This window comes from Schistocerca nitens, chromosome 6 (genome assembly GCF_023898315.1).
Source record: "Schistocerca nitens isolate TAMUIC-IGC-003100 chromosome 6, iqSchNite1.1, whole genome shotgun sequence".
In the NCBI taxonomy this organism is placed as follows: domain Eukaryota; kingdom Metazoa; phylum Arthropoda; class Insecta; order Orthoptera; family Acrididae; genus Schistocerca; species Schistocerca nitens.
In genome coordinates this window covers 115,104,807-115,117,767 of record NC_064619.1, presented here as the reverse complement: position 1 = coordinate 115,117,767, position 12,961 = coordinate 115,104,807, and the positions used below count along the sequence as shown (strand labels likewise).

At 50.6% G+C, this 12,961-nt stretch overlaps 22 non-coding genes across 22 annotated transcripts; all 22 read left to right on the top strand.

Moving 5' to 3' along the window:
• The first annotated feature begins 406 nt into the window (after nucleotides 1-406).
• Trnat-cgu (transfer RNA threonine (anticodon CGU)) lies at nucleotides 407-478 on the top strand. The gene has a single exon. It is a non-coding gene; the product is annotated as a tRNA-Thr (tRNA).
• Nucleotides 479-811: 333 nt separating this feature from the next.
• On the top strand, nucleotides 812-885 carry Trnan-guu (transfer RNA asparagine (anticodon GUU)). The gene has a single exon. It is a non-coding gene; the product is annotated as a tRNA-Asn (tRNA).
• Nucleotides 886-1,572: 687 nt separating this feature from the next.
• On the top strand, nucleotides 1,573-1,644 carry Trnat-cgu (transfer RNA threonine (anticodon CGU)). Its single transcript has one exon. It is a non-coding gene; the product is annotated as a tRNA-Thr (tRNA).
• Nucleotides 1,645-1,977: 333 nt separating this feature from the next.
• Trnan-guu (transfer RNA asparagine (anticodon GUU)) lies at nucleotides 1,978-2,051 on the top strand. Its single transcript has one exon. It is a non-coding gene; the product is annotated as a tRNA-Asn (tRNA).
• Nucleotides 2,052-2,738: 687 nt separating this feature from the next.
• Nucleotides 2,739-2,810, top strand: Trnat-cgu (transfer RNA threonine (anticodon CGU)). The gene has a single exon. It is a non-coding gene; the product is annotated as a tRNA-Thr (tRNA).
• Nucleotides 2,811-3,143: 333 nt separating this feature from the next.
• Nucleotides 3,144-3,217, top strand: Trnan-guu (transfer RNA asparagine (anticodon GUU)). Its single transcript has one exon. It is a non-coding gene; the product is annotated as a tRNA-Asn (tRNA).
• A 687-nt stretch (nucleotides 3,218-3,904) lies between these two features.
• Nucleotides 3,905-3,976, top strand: Trnat-cgu (transfer RNA threonine (anticodon CGU)). The gene has a single exon. It is a non-coding gene; the product is annotated as a tRNA-Thr (tRNA).
• A 333-nt stretch (nucleotides 3,977-4,309) lies between these two features.
• On the top strand, nucleotides 4,310-4,383 carry Trnan-guu (transfer RNA asparagine (anticodon GUU)). Its single transcript has one exon. It is a non-coding gene; the product is annotated as a tRNA-Asn (tRNA).
• Nucleotides 4,384-5,070: 687 nt separating this feature from the next.
• Trnat-cgu (transfer RNA threonine (anticodon CGU)) lies at nucleotides 5,071-5,142 on the top strand. Its single transcript has one exon. It is a non-coding gene; the product is annotated as a tRNA-Thr (tRNA).
• Nucleotides 5,143-5,475: 333 nt separating this feature from the next.
• Nucleotides 5,476-5,549, top strand: Trnan-guu (transfer RNA asparagine (anticodon GUU)). Its single transcript has one exon. It is a non-coding gene; the product is annotated as a tRNA-Asn (tRNA).
• A 687-nt stretch (nucleotides 5,550-6,236) lies between these two features.
• Trnat-cgu (transfer RNA threonine (anticodon CGU)) lies at nucleotides 6,237-6,308 on the top strand. The gene has a single exon. It is a non-coding gene; the product is annotated as a tRNA-Thr (tRNA).
• Nucleotides 6,309-6,641: 333 nt separating this feature from the next.
• Trnan-guu (transfer RNA asparagine (anticodon GUU)) lies at nucleotides 6,642-6,715 on the top strand. The gene has a single exon. It is a non-coding gene; the product is annotated as a tRNA-Asn (tRNA).
• Nucleotides 6,716-7,402: 687 nt separating this feature from the next.
• Trnat-cgu (transfer RNA threonine (anticodon CGU)) lies at nucleotides 7,403-7,474 on the top strand. The gene has a single exon. It is a non-coding gene; the product is annotated as a tRNA-Thr (tRNA).
• A 333-nt stretch (nucleotides 7,475-7,807) lies between these two features.
• Nucleotides 7,808-7,881, top strand: Trnan-guu (transfer RNA asparagine (anticodon GUU)). Its single transcript has one exon. It is a non-coding gene; the product is annotated as a tRNA-Asn (tRNA).
• A 687-nt stretch (nucleotides 7,882-8,568) lies between these two features.
• Nucleotides 8,569-8,640, top strand: Trnat-cgu (transfer RNA threonine (anticodon CGU)). The gene has a single exon. It is a non-coding gene; the product is annotated as a tRNA-Thr (tRNA).
• Nucleotides 8,641-8,973: 333 nt separating this feature from the next.
• Trnan-guu (transfer RNA asparagine (anticodon GUU)) lies at nucleotides 8,974-9,047 on the top strand. Its single transcript has one exon. It is a non-coding gene; the product is annotated as a tRNA-Asn (tRNA).
• Nucleotides 9,048-9,734: 687 nt separating this feature from the next.
• On the top strand, nucleotides 9,735-9,806 carry Trnat-cgu (transfer RNA threonine (anticodon CGU)). The gene has a single exon. It is a non-coding gene; the product is annotated as a tRNA-Thr (tRNA).
• Nucleotides 9,807-10,139: 333 nt separating this feature from the next.
• On the top strand, nucleotides 10,140-10,213 carry Trnan-guu (transfer RNA asparagine (anticodon GUU)). The gene has a single exon. It is a non-coding gene; the product is annotated as a tRNA-Asn (tRNA).
• A 687-nt stretch (nucleotides 10,214-10,900) lies between these two features.
• Nucleotides 10,901-10,972, top strand: Trnat-cgu (transfer RNA threonine (anticodon CGU)). The gene has a single exon. It is a non-coding gene; the product is annotated as a tRNA-Thr (tRNA).
• Nucleotides 10,973-11,305: 333 nt separating this feature from the next.
• Trnan-guu (transfer RNA asparagine (anticodon GUU)) lies at nucleotides 11,306-11,379 on the top strand. The gene has a single exon. It is a non-coding gene; the product is annotated as a tRNA-Asn (tRNA).
• A 687-nt stretch (nucleotides 11,380-12,066) lies between these two features.
• Nucleotides 12,067-12,138, top strand: Trnat-cgu (transfer RNA threonine (anticodon CGU)). The gene has a single exon. It is a non-coding gene; the product is annotated as a tRNA-Thr (tRNA).
• Nucleotides 12,139-12,471: 333 nt separating this feature from the next.
• On the top strand, nucleotides 12,472-12,545 carry Trnan-guu (transfer RNA asparagine (anticodon GUU)). Its single transcript has one exon. It is a non-coding gene; the product is annotated as a tRNA-Asn (tRNA).
• The last annotated feature ends 416 nt before the right edge of the window (nucleotides 12,546-12,961 follow it).

Genomic DNA, 12,961 nt, shown 5'->3' with positions numbered 1-12,961 from the left:
TCTCGATGTCGATTTGTATTTGGTGTCTCTTAAGTGTCGGTCTGCAGTGGGCCGCTGTTGGCCGAGAGACGTGCAGTCGCCTTACATGAAGCCCCATGGGCAACGCCAGTGCCACTGTGGACAACAGCATACTGTAGCCAGAGAGAGGAGCCGAAAGGTGCATTTCGCAGTCGAGCCACGCTATCCCACAAGCTGTGCACTAGGTCAGGATTGTGCAGACCGCAAACTTCTGGTGGCCCGACGCTCGTCGTCGATCGTAAGGGCGAAACAGTCAAGAGATTTGGAAAACGGCAATGTGGACACCCCCAGCAGCAGCTGTGTGCCAAATCCGATATCTGGTCGAGGGCTGCAAGATTCAGTATGATGAAGTGACAATTCGGGGATAGCTCGCAAACGCTAAGCTGCCGCCTTCTTAGCTCAGTGGTAGAGCACTGGTCTCGTAAACCAGGGGTCGTGAGTTCGAACCTCACAGAAGGCATTCATTTTTTTAACCTTCCTGCAAGGAGCGGAGCTATCTCGAGCAGCATCTAACACATGGCAGTACACTGAATGAAAGGGATGTTCTACAACCTATGACAAGTATTCTACTGGCCTCAGAGGTTTTCTGAATGCATAGGCACAACAGTGGTTTGTATGCATTTTGCAGTATAATGTCATGCTTGGCGATGTCATTCGTTTACGAGCCTCGCTACAGTGTGCATGCACGTTATCCATGTGAAGAGGCGCAAGCAGATGCTACCATTCTGCGAGATTCCTGCAGAAGGTATACGAATTGCGTTGATATACAGAGCACAAGGGAGCCAAAGTCAAGGCCTCCGTGGCGCAATCGGCTAGCGCGTTCGGCTGTTAACCGAAAGGTTGGTGGTTCGAGCCCACCCGGGGGCGAAATCGTTTTAACCGGCACCGAGGTGAGGACATACGTCAACTTTGTTAGAGATACACAGCTAGCGTGACAATTTGGCTGTGTTTGAGTGATGCCACACAGCCTTATACACATTCAGCCAAGTGACACTGTAGGTAAAAACATGGCCCTACACAGACGTTCTACTGTTTTCCTATTTATTCGCCATGTGTGACTGCAGTAGAGCGACGCCCACTACAAAAGACGTATTCTTTACATTCAATTTCAGCGTATACGTCGCGACTGCCATATGACAGGGCCTGTCTCTCGATGTCGATTTGTATTTGGTGTCTCTTAAGTGTCGGTCTGCAGTGGGCCGCTGTTGGCCGAGAGACGTGCAGTCGCCTTACATGAAGCCCCATGGGCAACGCCAGTGCCACTGTGGACAACAGCATACTGTAGCCAGAGAGAGGAGCCGAAAGGTGCATTTCGCAGTCGAGCCACGCTATCCCACAAGCTGTGCACTAGGTCAGGATTGTGCAGACCGCAAACTTCTGGTGGCCCGACGCTCGTCGTCGATCGTAAGGGCGAAACAGTCAAGAGATTTGGAAAACGGCAATGTGGGACACCCCAGCAGCAGCTGTGTGCCAAATCCGATATCTGGTCGAGGGCTGCAAGATTCAGTATGATGAAGTGACAATTCGGGGATAGCTCGCAAACGCTAAGCTGCCGCCTTCTTAGCTCAGTGGTAGAGCACTGGTCTCGTAAACCAGGGGTCGTGAGTTCGAACCTCACAGAAGGCATTCATTTTTTTAACCTTCCTGCAAGGAGCGGAGCTATCTCGAGCAGCATCTAACACATGGCAGTACACTGAATGAAAGGGATGTTCTACAACCTATGACAAGTATTCTACTGGCCTCAGAGGTTTTCTGAATGCATAGGCACAACAGTGGTTTGTATGCATTTTGCAGTATAATGTCATGCTTGGCGATGTCATTCGTTTACGAGCCTCGCTACAGTGTGCATGCACGTTATCCATGTGAAGAGGCGCAAGCAGATGCTACCATTCTGCGAGATTCCTGCAGAAGGTATACGAATTGCGTTGATATACAGAGCACAAGGGAGCCAAAGTCAAGGCCTCCGTGGCGCAATCGGCTAGCGCGTTCGGCTGTTAACCGAAAGGTTGGTGGTTCGAGCCCACCCGGGGGCGAAATCGTTTTAACCGGCACCGAGGTGAGGACATACGTCAACTTTGTTAGAGATACACAGCTAGCGTGACAATTTGGCTGTGTTTGAGTGATGCCACACAGCCTTATACACATTCAGCCAAGTGACACTGTAGGTAAAAACATGGCCCTACACAGACGTTCTACTGTTTTCCTATTTATTCGCCATGTGTGACTGCAGTAGAGCGACGCCCACTACAAAAGACGTATTCTTTACATTCAATTTCAGCGTATACGTCGCGACTGCCATATGACAGGGCCTGTCTCTCGATGTCGATTTGTATTTGGTGTCTCTTAAGTGTCGGTCTGCAGTGGGCCGCTGTTGGCCGAGAGACGTGCAGTCGCCTTACATGAAGCCCCATGGGCAACGCCAGTGCCACTGTGGACAACAGCATACTGTAGCCAGAGAGAGGAGCCGAAAGGTGCATTTCGCAGTCGAGCCACGCTATCCCACAAGCTGTGCACTAGGTCAGGATTGTGCAGACCGCAAACTTCTGGTGGCCCGACGCTCGTCGTCGATCGTAAGGGCGAAACAGTCAAGAGATTTGGAAAACGGCAATGTGGACACCCCCAGCAGCAGCTGTGTGCCAAATCCGATATCTGGTCGAGGGCTGCAAGATTCAGTATGATGAAGTGACAATTCGGGGATAGCTCGCAAACGCTAAGCTGCCGCCTTCTTAGCTCAGTGGTAGAGCACTGGTCTCGTAAACCAGGGGTCGTGAGTTCGAACCTCACAGAAGGCATTCATTTTTTTAACCTTCCTGCAAGGAGCGGAGCTATCTCGAGCAGCATCTAACACATGGCAGTACACTGAATGAAAGGGATGTTCTACAACCTATGACAAGTATTCTACTGGCCTCAGAGGTTTTCTGAATGCATAGGCACAACAGTGGTTTGTATGCATTTTGCAGTATAATGTCATGCTTGGCGATGTCATTCGTTTACGAGCCTCGCTACAGTGTGCATGCACGTTATCCATGTGAAGAGGCGCAAGCAGATGCTACCATTCTGCGAGATTCCTGCAGAAGGTATACGAATTGCGTTGATATACAGAGCACAAGGGAGCCAAAGTCAAGGCCTCCGTGGCGCAATCGGCTAGCGCGTTCGGCTGTTAACCGAAAGGTTGGTGGTTCGAGCCCACCCGGGGGCGAAATCGTTTTAACCGGCACCGAGGTGAGGACATACGTCAACTTTGTTAGAGATACACAGCTAGCGTGACAATTTGGCTGTGTTTGAGTGATGCCACACAGCCTTATACACATTCAGCCAAGTGACACTGTAGGTAAAAACATGGCCCTACACAGACGTTCTACTGTTTTCCTATTTATTCGCCATGTGTGACTGCAGTAGAGCGACGCCCACTACAAAAGACGTATTCTTTACATTCAATTTCAGCGTATACGTCGCGACTGCCATATGACAGGGCCTGTCTCTCGATGTCGATTTGTATTTGGTGTCTCTTAAGTGTCGGTCTGCAGTGGGCCGCTGTTGGCCGAGAGACGTGCAGTCGCCTTACATGAAGCCCCATGGGCAACGCCAGTGCCACTGTGGACAACAGCATACTGTAGCCAGAGAGAGGAGCCGAAAGGTGCATTTCGCAGTCGAGCCACGCTATCCCACAAGCTGTGCACTAGGTCAGGATTGTGCAGACCGCAAACTTCTGGTGGCCCGACGCTCGTCGTCGATCGTAAGGGCGAAACAGTCAAGAGATTTGGAAAACGGCAATGTGGACACCCCCAGCAGCAGCTGTGTGCCAAATCCGATATCTGGTCGAGGGCTGCAAGATTCAGTATGATGAAGTGACAATTCGGGGATAGCTCGCAAACGCTAAGCTGCCGCCTTCTTAGCTCAGTGGTAGAGCACTGGTCTCGTAAACCAGGGGTCGTGAGTTCGAACCTCACAGAAGGCATTCATTTTTTTAACCTTCCTGCAAGGAGCGGAGCTATCTCGAGCAGCATCTAACACATGGCAGTACACTGAATGAAAGGGATGTTCTACAACCTATGACAAGTATTCTACTGGCCTCAGAGGTTTTCTGAATGCATAGGCACAACAGTGGTTTGTATGCATTTTGCAGTATAATGTCATGCTTGGCGATGTCATTCGTTTACGAGCCTCGCTACAGTGTGCATGCACGTTATCCATGTGAAGAGGCGCAAGCAGATGCTACCATTCTGCGAGATTCCTGCAGAAGGTATACGAATTGCGTTGATATACAGAGCACAAGGGAGCCAAAGTCAAGGCCTCCGTGGCGCAATCGGCTAGCGCGTTCGGCTGTTAACCGAAAGGTTGGTGGTTCGAGCCCACCCGGGGGCGAAATCGTTTTAACCGGCACCGAGGTGAGGACATACGTCAACTTTGTTAGAGATACACAGCTAGCGTGACAATTTGGCTGTGTTTGAGTGATGCCACACAGCCTTATACACATTCAGCCAAGTGACACTGTAGGTAAAAACATGGCCCTACACAGACGTTCTACTGTTTTCCTATTTATTCGCCATGTGTGACTGCAGTAGAGCGACGCCCACTACAAAAGACGTATTCTTTACATTCAATTTCAGCGTATACGTCGCGACTGCCATATGACAGGGCCTGTCTCTCGATGTCGATTTGTATTTGGTGTCTCTTAAGTGTCGGTCTGCAGTGGGCCGCTGTTGGCCGAGAGACGTGCAGTCGCCTTACATGAAGCCCCATGGGCAACGCCAGTGCCACTGTGGACAACAGCATACTGTAGCCAGAGAGAGGAGCCGAAAGGTGCATTTCGCAGTCGAGCCACGCTATCCCACAAGCTGTGCACTAGGTCAGGATTGTGCAGACCGCAAACTTCTGGTGGCCCGACGCTCGTCGTCGATCGTAAGGGCGAAACAGTCAAGAGATTTGGAAAACGGCAATGTGGACACCCCCAGCAGCAGCTGTGTGCCAAATCCGATATCTGGTCGAGGGCTGCAAGATTCAGTATGATGAAGTGACAATTCGGGGATAGCTCGCAAACGCTAAGCTGCCGCCTTCTTAGCTCAGTGGTAGAGCACTGGTCTCGTAAACCAGGGGTCGTGAGTTCGAACCTCACAGAAGGCATTCATTTTTTTAACCTTCCTGCAAGGAGCGGAGCTATCTCGAGCAGCATCTAACACATGGCAGTACACTGAATGAAAGGGATGTTCTACAACCTATGACAAGTATTCTACTGGCCTCAGAGGTTTTCTGAATGCATAGGCACAACAGTGGTTTGTATGCATTTTGCAGTATAATGTCATGCTTGGCGATGTCATTCGTTTACGAGCCTCGCTACAGTGTGCATGCACGTTATCCATGTGAAGAGGCGCAAGCAGATGCTACCATTCTGCGAGATTCCTGCAGAAGGTATACGAATTGCGTTGATATACAGAGCACAAGGGAGCCAAAGTCAAGGCCTCCGTGGCGCAATCGGCTAGCGCGTTCGGCTGTTAACCGAAAGGTTGGTGGTTCGAGCCCACCCGGGGGCGAAATCGTTTTAACCGGCACCGAGGTGAGGACATACGTCAACTTTGTTAGAGATACACAGCTAGCGTGACAATTTGGCTGTGTTTGAGTGATGCCACACAGCCTTATACACATTCAGCCAAGTGACACTGTAGGTAAAAACATGGCCCTACACAGACGTTCTACTGTTTTCCTATTTATTCGCCATGTGTGACTGCAGTAGAGCGACGCCCACTACAAAAGACGTATTCTTTACATTCAATTTCAGCGTATACGTCGCGACTGCCATATGACAGGGCCTGTCTCTCGATGTCGATTTGTATTTGGTGTCTCTTAAGTGTCGGTCTGCAGTGGGCCGCTGTTGGCCGAGAGACGTGCAGTCGCCTTACATGAAGCCCCATGGGCAACGCCAGTGCCACTGTGGACAACAGCATACTGTAGCCAGAGAGAGGAGCCGAAAGGTGCATTTCGCAGTCGAGCCACGCTATCCCACAAGCTGTGCACTAGGTCAGGATTGTGCAGACCGCAAACTTCTGGTGGCCCGACGCTCGTCGTCGATCGTAAGGGCGAAACAGTCAAGAGATTTGGAAAACGGCAATGTGGACACCCCCAGCAGCAGCTGTGTGCCAAATCCGATATCTGGTCGAGGGCTGCAAGATTCAGTATGATGAAGTGACAATTCGGGGATAGCTCGCAAACGCTAAGCTGCCGCCTTCTTAGCTCAGTGGTAGAGCACTGGTCTCGTAAACCAGGGGTCGTGAGTTCGAACCTCACAGAAGGCATTCATTTTTTTAACCTTCCTGCAAGGAGCGGAGCTATCTCGAGCAGCATCTAACACATGGCAGTACACTGAATGAAAGGGATGTTCTACAACCTATGACAAGTATTCTACTGGCCTCAGAGGTTTTCTGAATGCATAGGCACAACAGTGGTTTGTATGCATTTTGCAGTATAATGTCATGCTTGGCGATGTCATTCGTTTACGAGCCTCGCTACAGTGTGCATGCACGTTATCCATGTGAAGAGGCGCAAGCAGATGCTACCATTCTGCGAGATTCCTGCAGAAGGTATACGAATTGCGTTGATATACAGAGCACAAGGGAGCCAAAGTCAAGGCCTCCGTGGCGCAATCGGCTAGCGCGTTCGGCTGTTAACCGAAAGGTTGGTGGTTCGAGCCCACCCGGGGGCGAAATCGTTTTAACCGGCACCGAGGTGAGGACATACGTCAACTTTGTTAGAGATACACAGCTAGCGTGACAATTTGGCTGTGTTTGAGTGATGCCACACAGCCTTATACACATTCAGCCAAGTGACACTGTAGGTAAAAACATGGCCCTACACAGACGTTCTACTGTTTTCCTATTTATTCGCCATGTGTGACTGCAGTAGAGCGACGCCCACTACAAAAGACGTATTCTTTACATTCAATTTCAGCGTATACGTCGCGACTGCCATATGACAGGGCCTGTCTCTCGATGTCGATTTGTATTTGGTGTCTCTTAAGTGTCGGTCTGCAGTGGGCCGCTGTTGGCCGAGAGACGTGCAGTCGCCTTACATGAAGCCCCATGGGCAACGCCAGTGCCACTGTGGACAACAGCATACTGTAGCCAGAGAGAGGAGCCGAAAGGTGCATTTCGCAGTCGAGCCACGCTATCCCACAAGCTGTGCACTAGGTCAGGATTGTGCAGACCGCAAACTTCTGGTGGCCCGACGCTCGTCGTCGATCGTAAGGGCGAAACAGTCAAGAGATTTGGAAAACGGCAATGTGGACACCCCCAGCAGCAGCTGTGTGCCAAATCCGATATCTGGTCGAGGGCTGCAAGATTCAGTATGATGAAGTGACAATTCGGGGATAGCTCGCAAACGCTAAGCTGCCGGCTTCTTAGCTCAGTGGTAGAGCACTGGTCTCGTAAACCAGGGGTCGTGAGTTCGAACCTCACAGAAGGCATTCATTTTTTTAACCTTCCTGCAAGGAGCGGAGCTATCTCGAGCAGCATCTAACACATGGCAGTACACTGAAGGAAAGGGATGTTCTACAACCTATGACAAGTATTCTACTGGCCTCAGAGGTTTTCTGAATGCATAGGCACAACAGTGGTTTGTATGCATTTTGCAGTATAATGTCATGCTTGGCGATGTCATTCGTTTACGAGCCTCGCTACAGTGTGCATGCACGTTATCCATGTGAAGAGGCGCAAGCAGATGCTACCATTCTGCGAGATTCCTGCAGAAGGTATACGAATTGCGTTGATATACAGAGCACAAGGGAGCCAAAGTCAAGGCCTCCGTGGCGCAATCGGCTAGCGCGTTCGGCTGTTAACCGAAAGGTTGGTGGTTCGAGCCCACCCGGGGGCGAAATCGTTTTAACCGGCACCGAGGTGAGGACATACGTCAACTTTGTTAGAGATACACAGCTAGCGTGACAATTTGGCTGTGTTTGAGTGATGCCACACAGCCTTATACACATTCAGCCAAGTGACACTGTAGGTAAAAACATGGCCCTACACAGACGTTCTACTGTTTTCCTATTTATTCGCCATGTGTGACTGCAGTAGAGCGACGCCCACTACAAAAGACGTATTCTTTACATTCAATTTCAGCGTATACGTCGCGACTGCCATATGACAGGGCCTGTCTCTCGATGTCGATTTGTATTTGGTGTCTCTTAAGTGTCGGTCTGCAGTGGGCCGCTGTTGGCCGAGAGACGTGCAGTCGCCTTACATGAAGCCCCATGGGCAACGCCAGTGCCACTGTGGACAACAGCATACTGTAGCCAGAGAGAGGAGCCGAAAGGTGCATTTCGCAGTCGAGCCACGCTATCCCACAAGCTGTGCACTAGGTCAGGATTGTGCAGACCGCAAACTTCTGGTGGCCCGACGCTCGTCGTCGATCGTAAGGGCGAAACAGTCAAGAGATTTGGAAAACGGCAATGTGGACACCCCCAGCAGCAGCTGTGTGCCAAATCCGATATCTGGTCGAGGGCTGCAAGATTCAGTATGATGAAGTGACAATTCGGGGATAGCTCGCAAACGCTAAGCTGCCGCCTTCTTAGCTCAGTGGTAGAGCACTGGTCTCGTAAACCAGGGGTCGTGAGTTCGAACCTCACAGAAGGCATTCATTTTTTTAACCTTCCTGCAAGGAGCGGAGCTATCTCGAGCAGCATCTAACACATGGCAGTACACTGAATGAAAGGGATGTTCTACAACCTATGACAAGTATTCTACTGGCCTCAGAGGTTTTCTGAATGCATAGGCACAACAGTGGTTTGTATGCATTTTGCAGTATAATGTCATGCTTGGCGATGTCATTCGTTTACGAGCCTCGCTACAGTGTGCATGCACGTTATCCATGTGAAGAGGCGCAAGCAGATGCTACCATTCTGCGAGATTCCTGCAGAAGGTATACGAATTGCGTTGATATACAGAGCACAAGGGAGCCAAAGTCAAGGCCTCCGTGGCGCAATCGGCTAGCGCGTTCGGCTGTTAACCGAAAGGTTGGTGGTTCGAGCCCACCCGGGGGCGAAATCGTTTTAACCGGCACCGAGGTGAGGACATACGTCAACTTTGTTAGAGATACACAGCTAGCGTGACAATTTGGCTGTGTTTGAGTGATGCCACACAGCCTTATACACATTCAGCCAAGTGACACTGTAGGTAAAAACATGGCCCTACACAGACGTTCTACTGTTTTCCTATTTATTCGCCATGTGTGACTGCAGTAGAGCGACGCCCACTACAAAAGACGTATTCTTTACATTCAATTTCAGCGTATACGTCGCGACTGCCATATGACAGGGCCTGTCTCTCGATGTCGATTTGTATTTGGTGTCTCTTAAGTGTCGGTCTGCAGTGGGCCGCTGTTGGCCGAGAGACGTGCAGTCGCCTTACATGAAGCCCCATGGGCAACGCCAGTGCCACTGTGGACAACAGCATACTGTAGCCAGAGAGAGGAGCCGAAAGGTGCATTTCGCAGTCGAGCCACGCTATCCCACAAGCTGTGCACTAGGTCAGGATTGTGCAGACCGCAAACTTCTGGTGGCCCGACGCTCGTCGTCGATCGTAAGGGCGAAACAGTCAAGAGATTTGGAAAACGGCAATGTGGACACCCCCAGCAGCAGCTGTGTGCCAAATCCGATATCTGGTCGAGGGCTGCAAGATTCAGTATGATGAAGTGACAATTCGGGGATAGCTCGCAAACGCTAAGCTGCCGGCTTCTTAGCTCAGTGGTAGAGCACTGGTCTCGTAAACCAGGGGTCGTGAGTTCGAACCTCACAGAAGGCATTCATTTTTTTAACCTTCCTGCAAGGAGCGGAGCTATCTCGAGCAGCATCTAACACATGGCAGTACACTGAAGGAAAGGGATGTTCTACAACCTATGACAAGTATTCTACTGGCCTCAGAGGTTTTCTGAATGCATAGGCACAACAGTGGTTTGTATGCATTTTGCAGTATAATGTCATGCTTGGCGATGTCATTCGTTTACGAGCCTCGCTACAGTGTGCATGCACGTTATCCATGTGAAGAGGCGCAAGCAGATGCTACCATTCTGCGAGATTCCTGCAGAAGGTATACGAATTGCGTTGATATACAGAGCACAGGGGAGCCAAAGTCAAGGCCTCCGTGGCGCAATCGGCTAGCGCGTTCGGCTGTTAACCGAAAGGTTGGTGGTTCGAGCCCACCCGGGGGCGAAATCGTTTTAACCGGCACCGAGGTGAGGACATACGTCAACTTTGTTAGAGATACACAGCTAGCGTGACAATTTGGCTGTGTTTGAGTGATGCCACACAGCCTTATACACATTCAGCCAAGTGACACTGTAGGTAAAAACATGGCCCTACACAGACGTTCTATTGTTTTCCTATTTATTCGCCATGTGTGACTGCAGTAGAGCGACGCCCACTACAAAAGACGTATTCTTTACATTCAATTTCAGCGTATACGTCGCGACTGCCATATGACAGGGCCTGTCTCTCGATGTCGATTTGTATTTGGTGTCTCTTAAGTGTCGGTCTGCAGTGGGCCGCTGTTGGCCGAGAGACGTGCAGTCGCCTTACATGAAGCCCCATGGGCAACGCCAGTGCCACTGTGGACAACAGCATACTGTAGCCAGAGAGAGGAGCCGAAAGGTGCATTTCGCAGTCGAGCCACGCTATCCCACAAGCTGTGCACTAGGTCAGGATTGTGCAGACCGCAAACTTCTGGTGGCCCGACGCTCGTCGTCGATCGTAAGGGCGAAACAGTCAAGAGATTTGGAAAACGGCAATGTGGACACCCCCAGCAGCAGCTGTGTGCCAAATCCGATATCTGGTCGAGGGCTGCAAGATTCAGTATGATGAAGTGACAATTCGGGGATAGCTCGCAAACGCTAAGCTGCCGCCTTCTTAGCTCAGTGGTAGAGCACTGGTCTCGTAAACCAGGGGTCGTGAGTTCGAACCTCACAGAAGGCATTCATTTCTTTAACCTTCCTGCAAGGAGCGGAGCTATCTCGAGCAGCATCTAACACATGGCAGTACACTGAATGAAAGGGATGTTCTACAACCTATGACAAGTATTCTACTGGCCTCAGAGGTTTTCTGAATGCATAGGCACAACAGTGGTTTGTATGCATTTTGCAGTATAATGTCATGCTTGGCGATGTCATTCGTTTACGAGCCTCGCTACAGTGTGCATGCACGTTATCCATGTGAAGAGGCGCAAGCAGATGCTACCATTCTGCGAGATTCCTGCAGAAGGTATACGAATTGCGTTGATATACAGAGCACAAGGGAGCCAAAGTCAAGGCCTCCGTGGCGCAATCGGCTAGCGCGTTCGGCTGTTAACCGAAAGGTTGGTGGTTCGAGCCCACCCGGGGGCGAAATCGTTTTAACCGGCACCGAGGTGAGGACATACGTCAACTTTGTTAGAGATACACAGCTAGCGTGACAATTTGGCTGTGTTTGAGTGATGCCACACAGCCTTATACACATTCAGCCAAGTGACACTGTAGGTAAAAACATGGCCCTACACAGACGTTCTACTGTTTTCCTATTTATTCGCCATGTGTGACTGCAGTAGAGCGACGCCCACTACAAAAGACGTATTCTTTACATTCAATTTCAGCGTATACGTCGCGACTGCCATATGACAGGGCCTGTCTCTCGATGTCGATTTGTATTTGGTGTCTCTTAAGTGTCGGTCTGCAGTGGGCCGCTGTTGGCCGAGAGACGTGCAGTCGCCTTACATGAAGCCCCATGGGCAACGCCAGTGCCACTGTGGACAACAGCATACTGTAGCCAGAGAGAGGAGCCGAAAGGTGCATTTCGCAGTCGAGCCACGCTATCCCACAAGCTGTGCACTAGGTCAGGATTGTGCAGACCGCAAACTTCTGGTGGCCCGACGCTCGTCGTCGATCGTAAGGGCGAAACAGTCAAGAGATTTGGAAAACGGCAATGTGGACACCCCCAGCAGCAGCTGTGTGCCAAATCCGATATCTGGTCGAGGGCTGCAAGATTCAGTATGATGAAGTGACAATTCGGGGATAGCTCGCAAACGCTAAGCTGCCGCCTTCTTAGCTCAGTGGTAGAGCACTGGTCTCGTAAACCAGGGGTCGTGAGTTCGAACCTCACAGAAGGCATTGATTTTTTTAACCTTCCTGCAAGGAGCGGAGCTATCTCGAGCAGCATCTAACACATGGCAGTACACTGAATGAAAGGGATGTTCTACAACCTATGACAAGTATTCTACTGGCCTCAGAGGTTTTCTGAATGCATAGGCACAACAGTGGTTTGTATGCATTTTGCAGTATAATGTCATGCTTGGCGATGTCATTCGTTTACGAGCCTCGCTACAGTGTGCATGCACGTTATCCATGTGAAGAGGCGCAAGCAGATGCTACCATTCTGCGAGATTCCTGCAGAAGGTATACGAATTGCGTTGATATACAGAGCACAAGGGAGCCAAAGTCAAGGCCTCCGTGACGCAATCGGCTAGCGCGTTCGGCTGTTAACCGAAAGGTTGGTGGTTCGAGCCCACCCGGGGGCGAAATCGTTTTAACCGGCACCGAGGTGAGGACATACGTCAACTTTGTTAGAGATACACAGCTAGCGTGACAATTTGGCTGTGTTTGAGTGATGCCACACAGCCTTATACACATTCAGCCAAGTGACACTGTAGGTAAAAACATGGCCCTACACAGACGTTCTACTGTTTTCCTATTTATTCGCCATGTGTGACTGCAGTAGAGCGACGCCCACTACAAAAGACGTATTCTTTACATTCAATTTCAGCGTATACGTCGCGACTGCCATATGACAGGGCCTGTCTCTCGATGTCGATTTGTATTTGGTGTCTCTTAAGTGTCGGTCTGCAGTGGGCCGCTGTTGGCCGAGAGACGTGCAGTCGCCTTACATGAAGCCCCATGGGCAACGCCAGTGCCACTGTGGACAACAGCATACTGT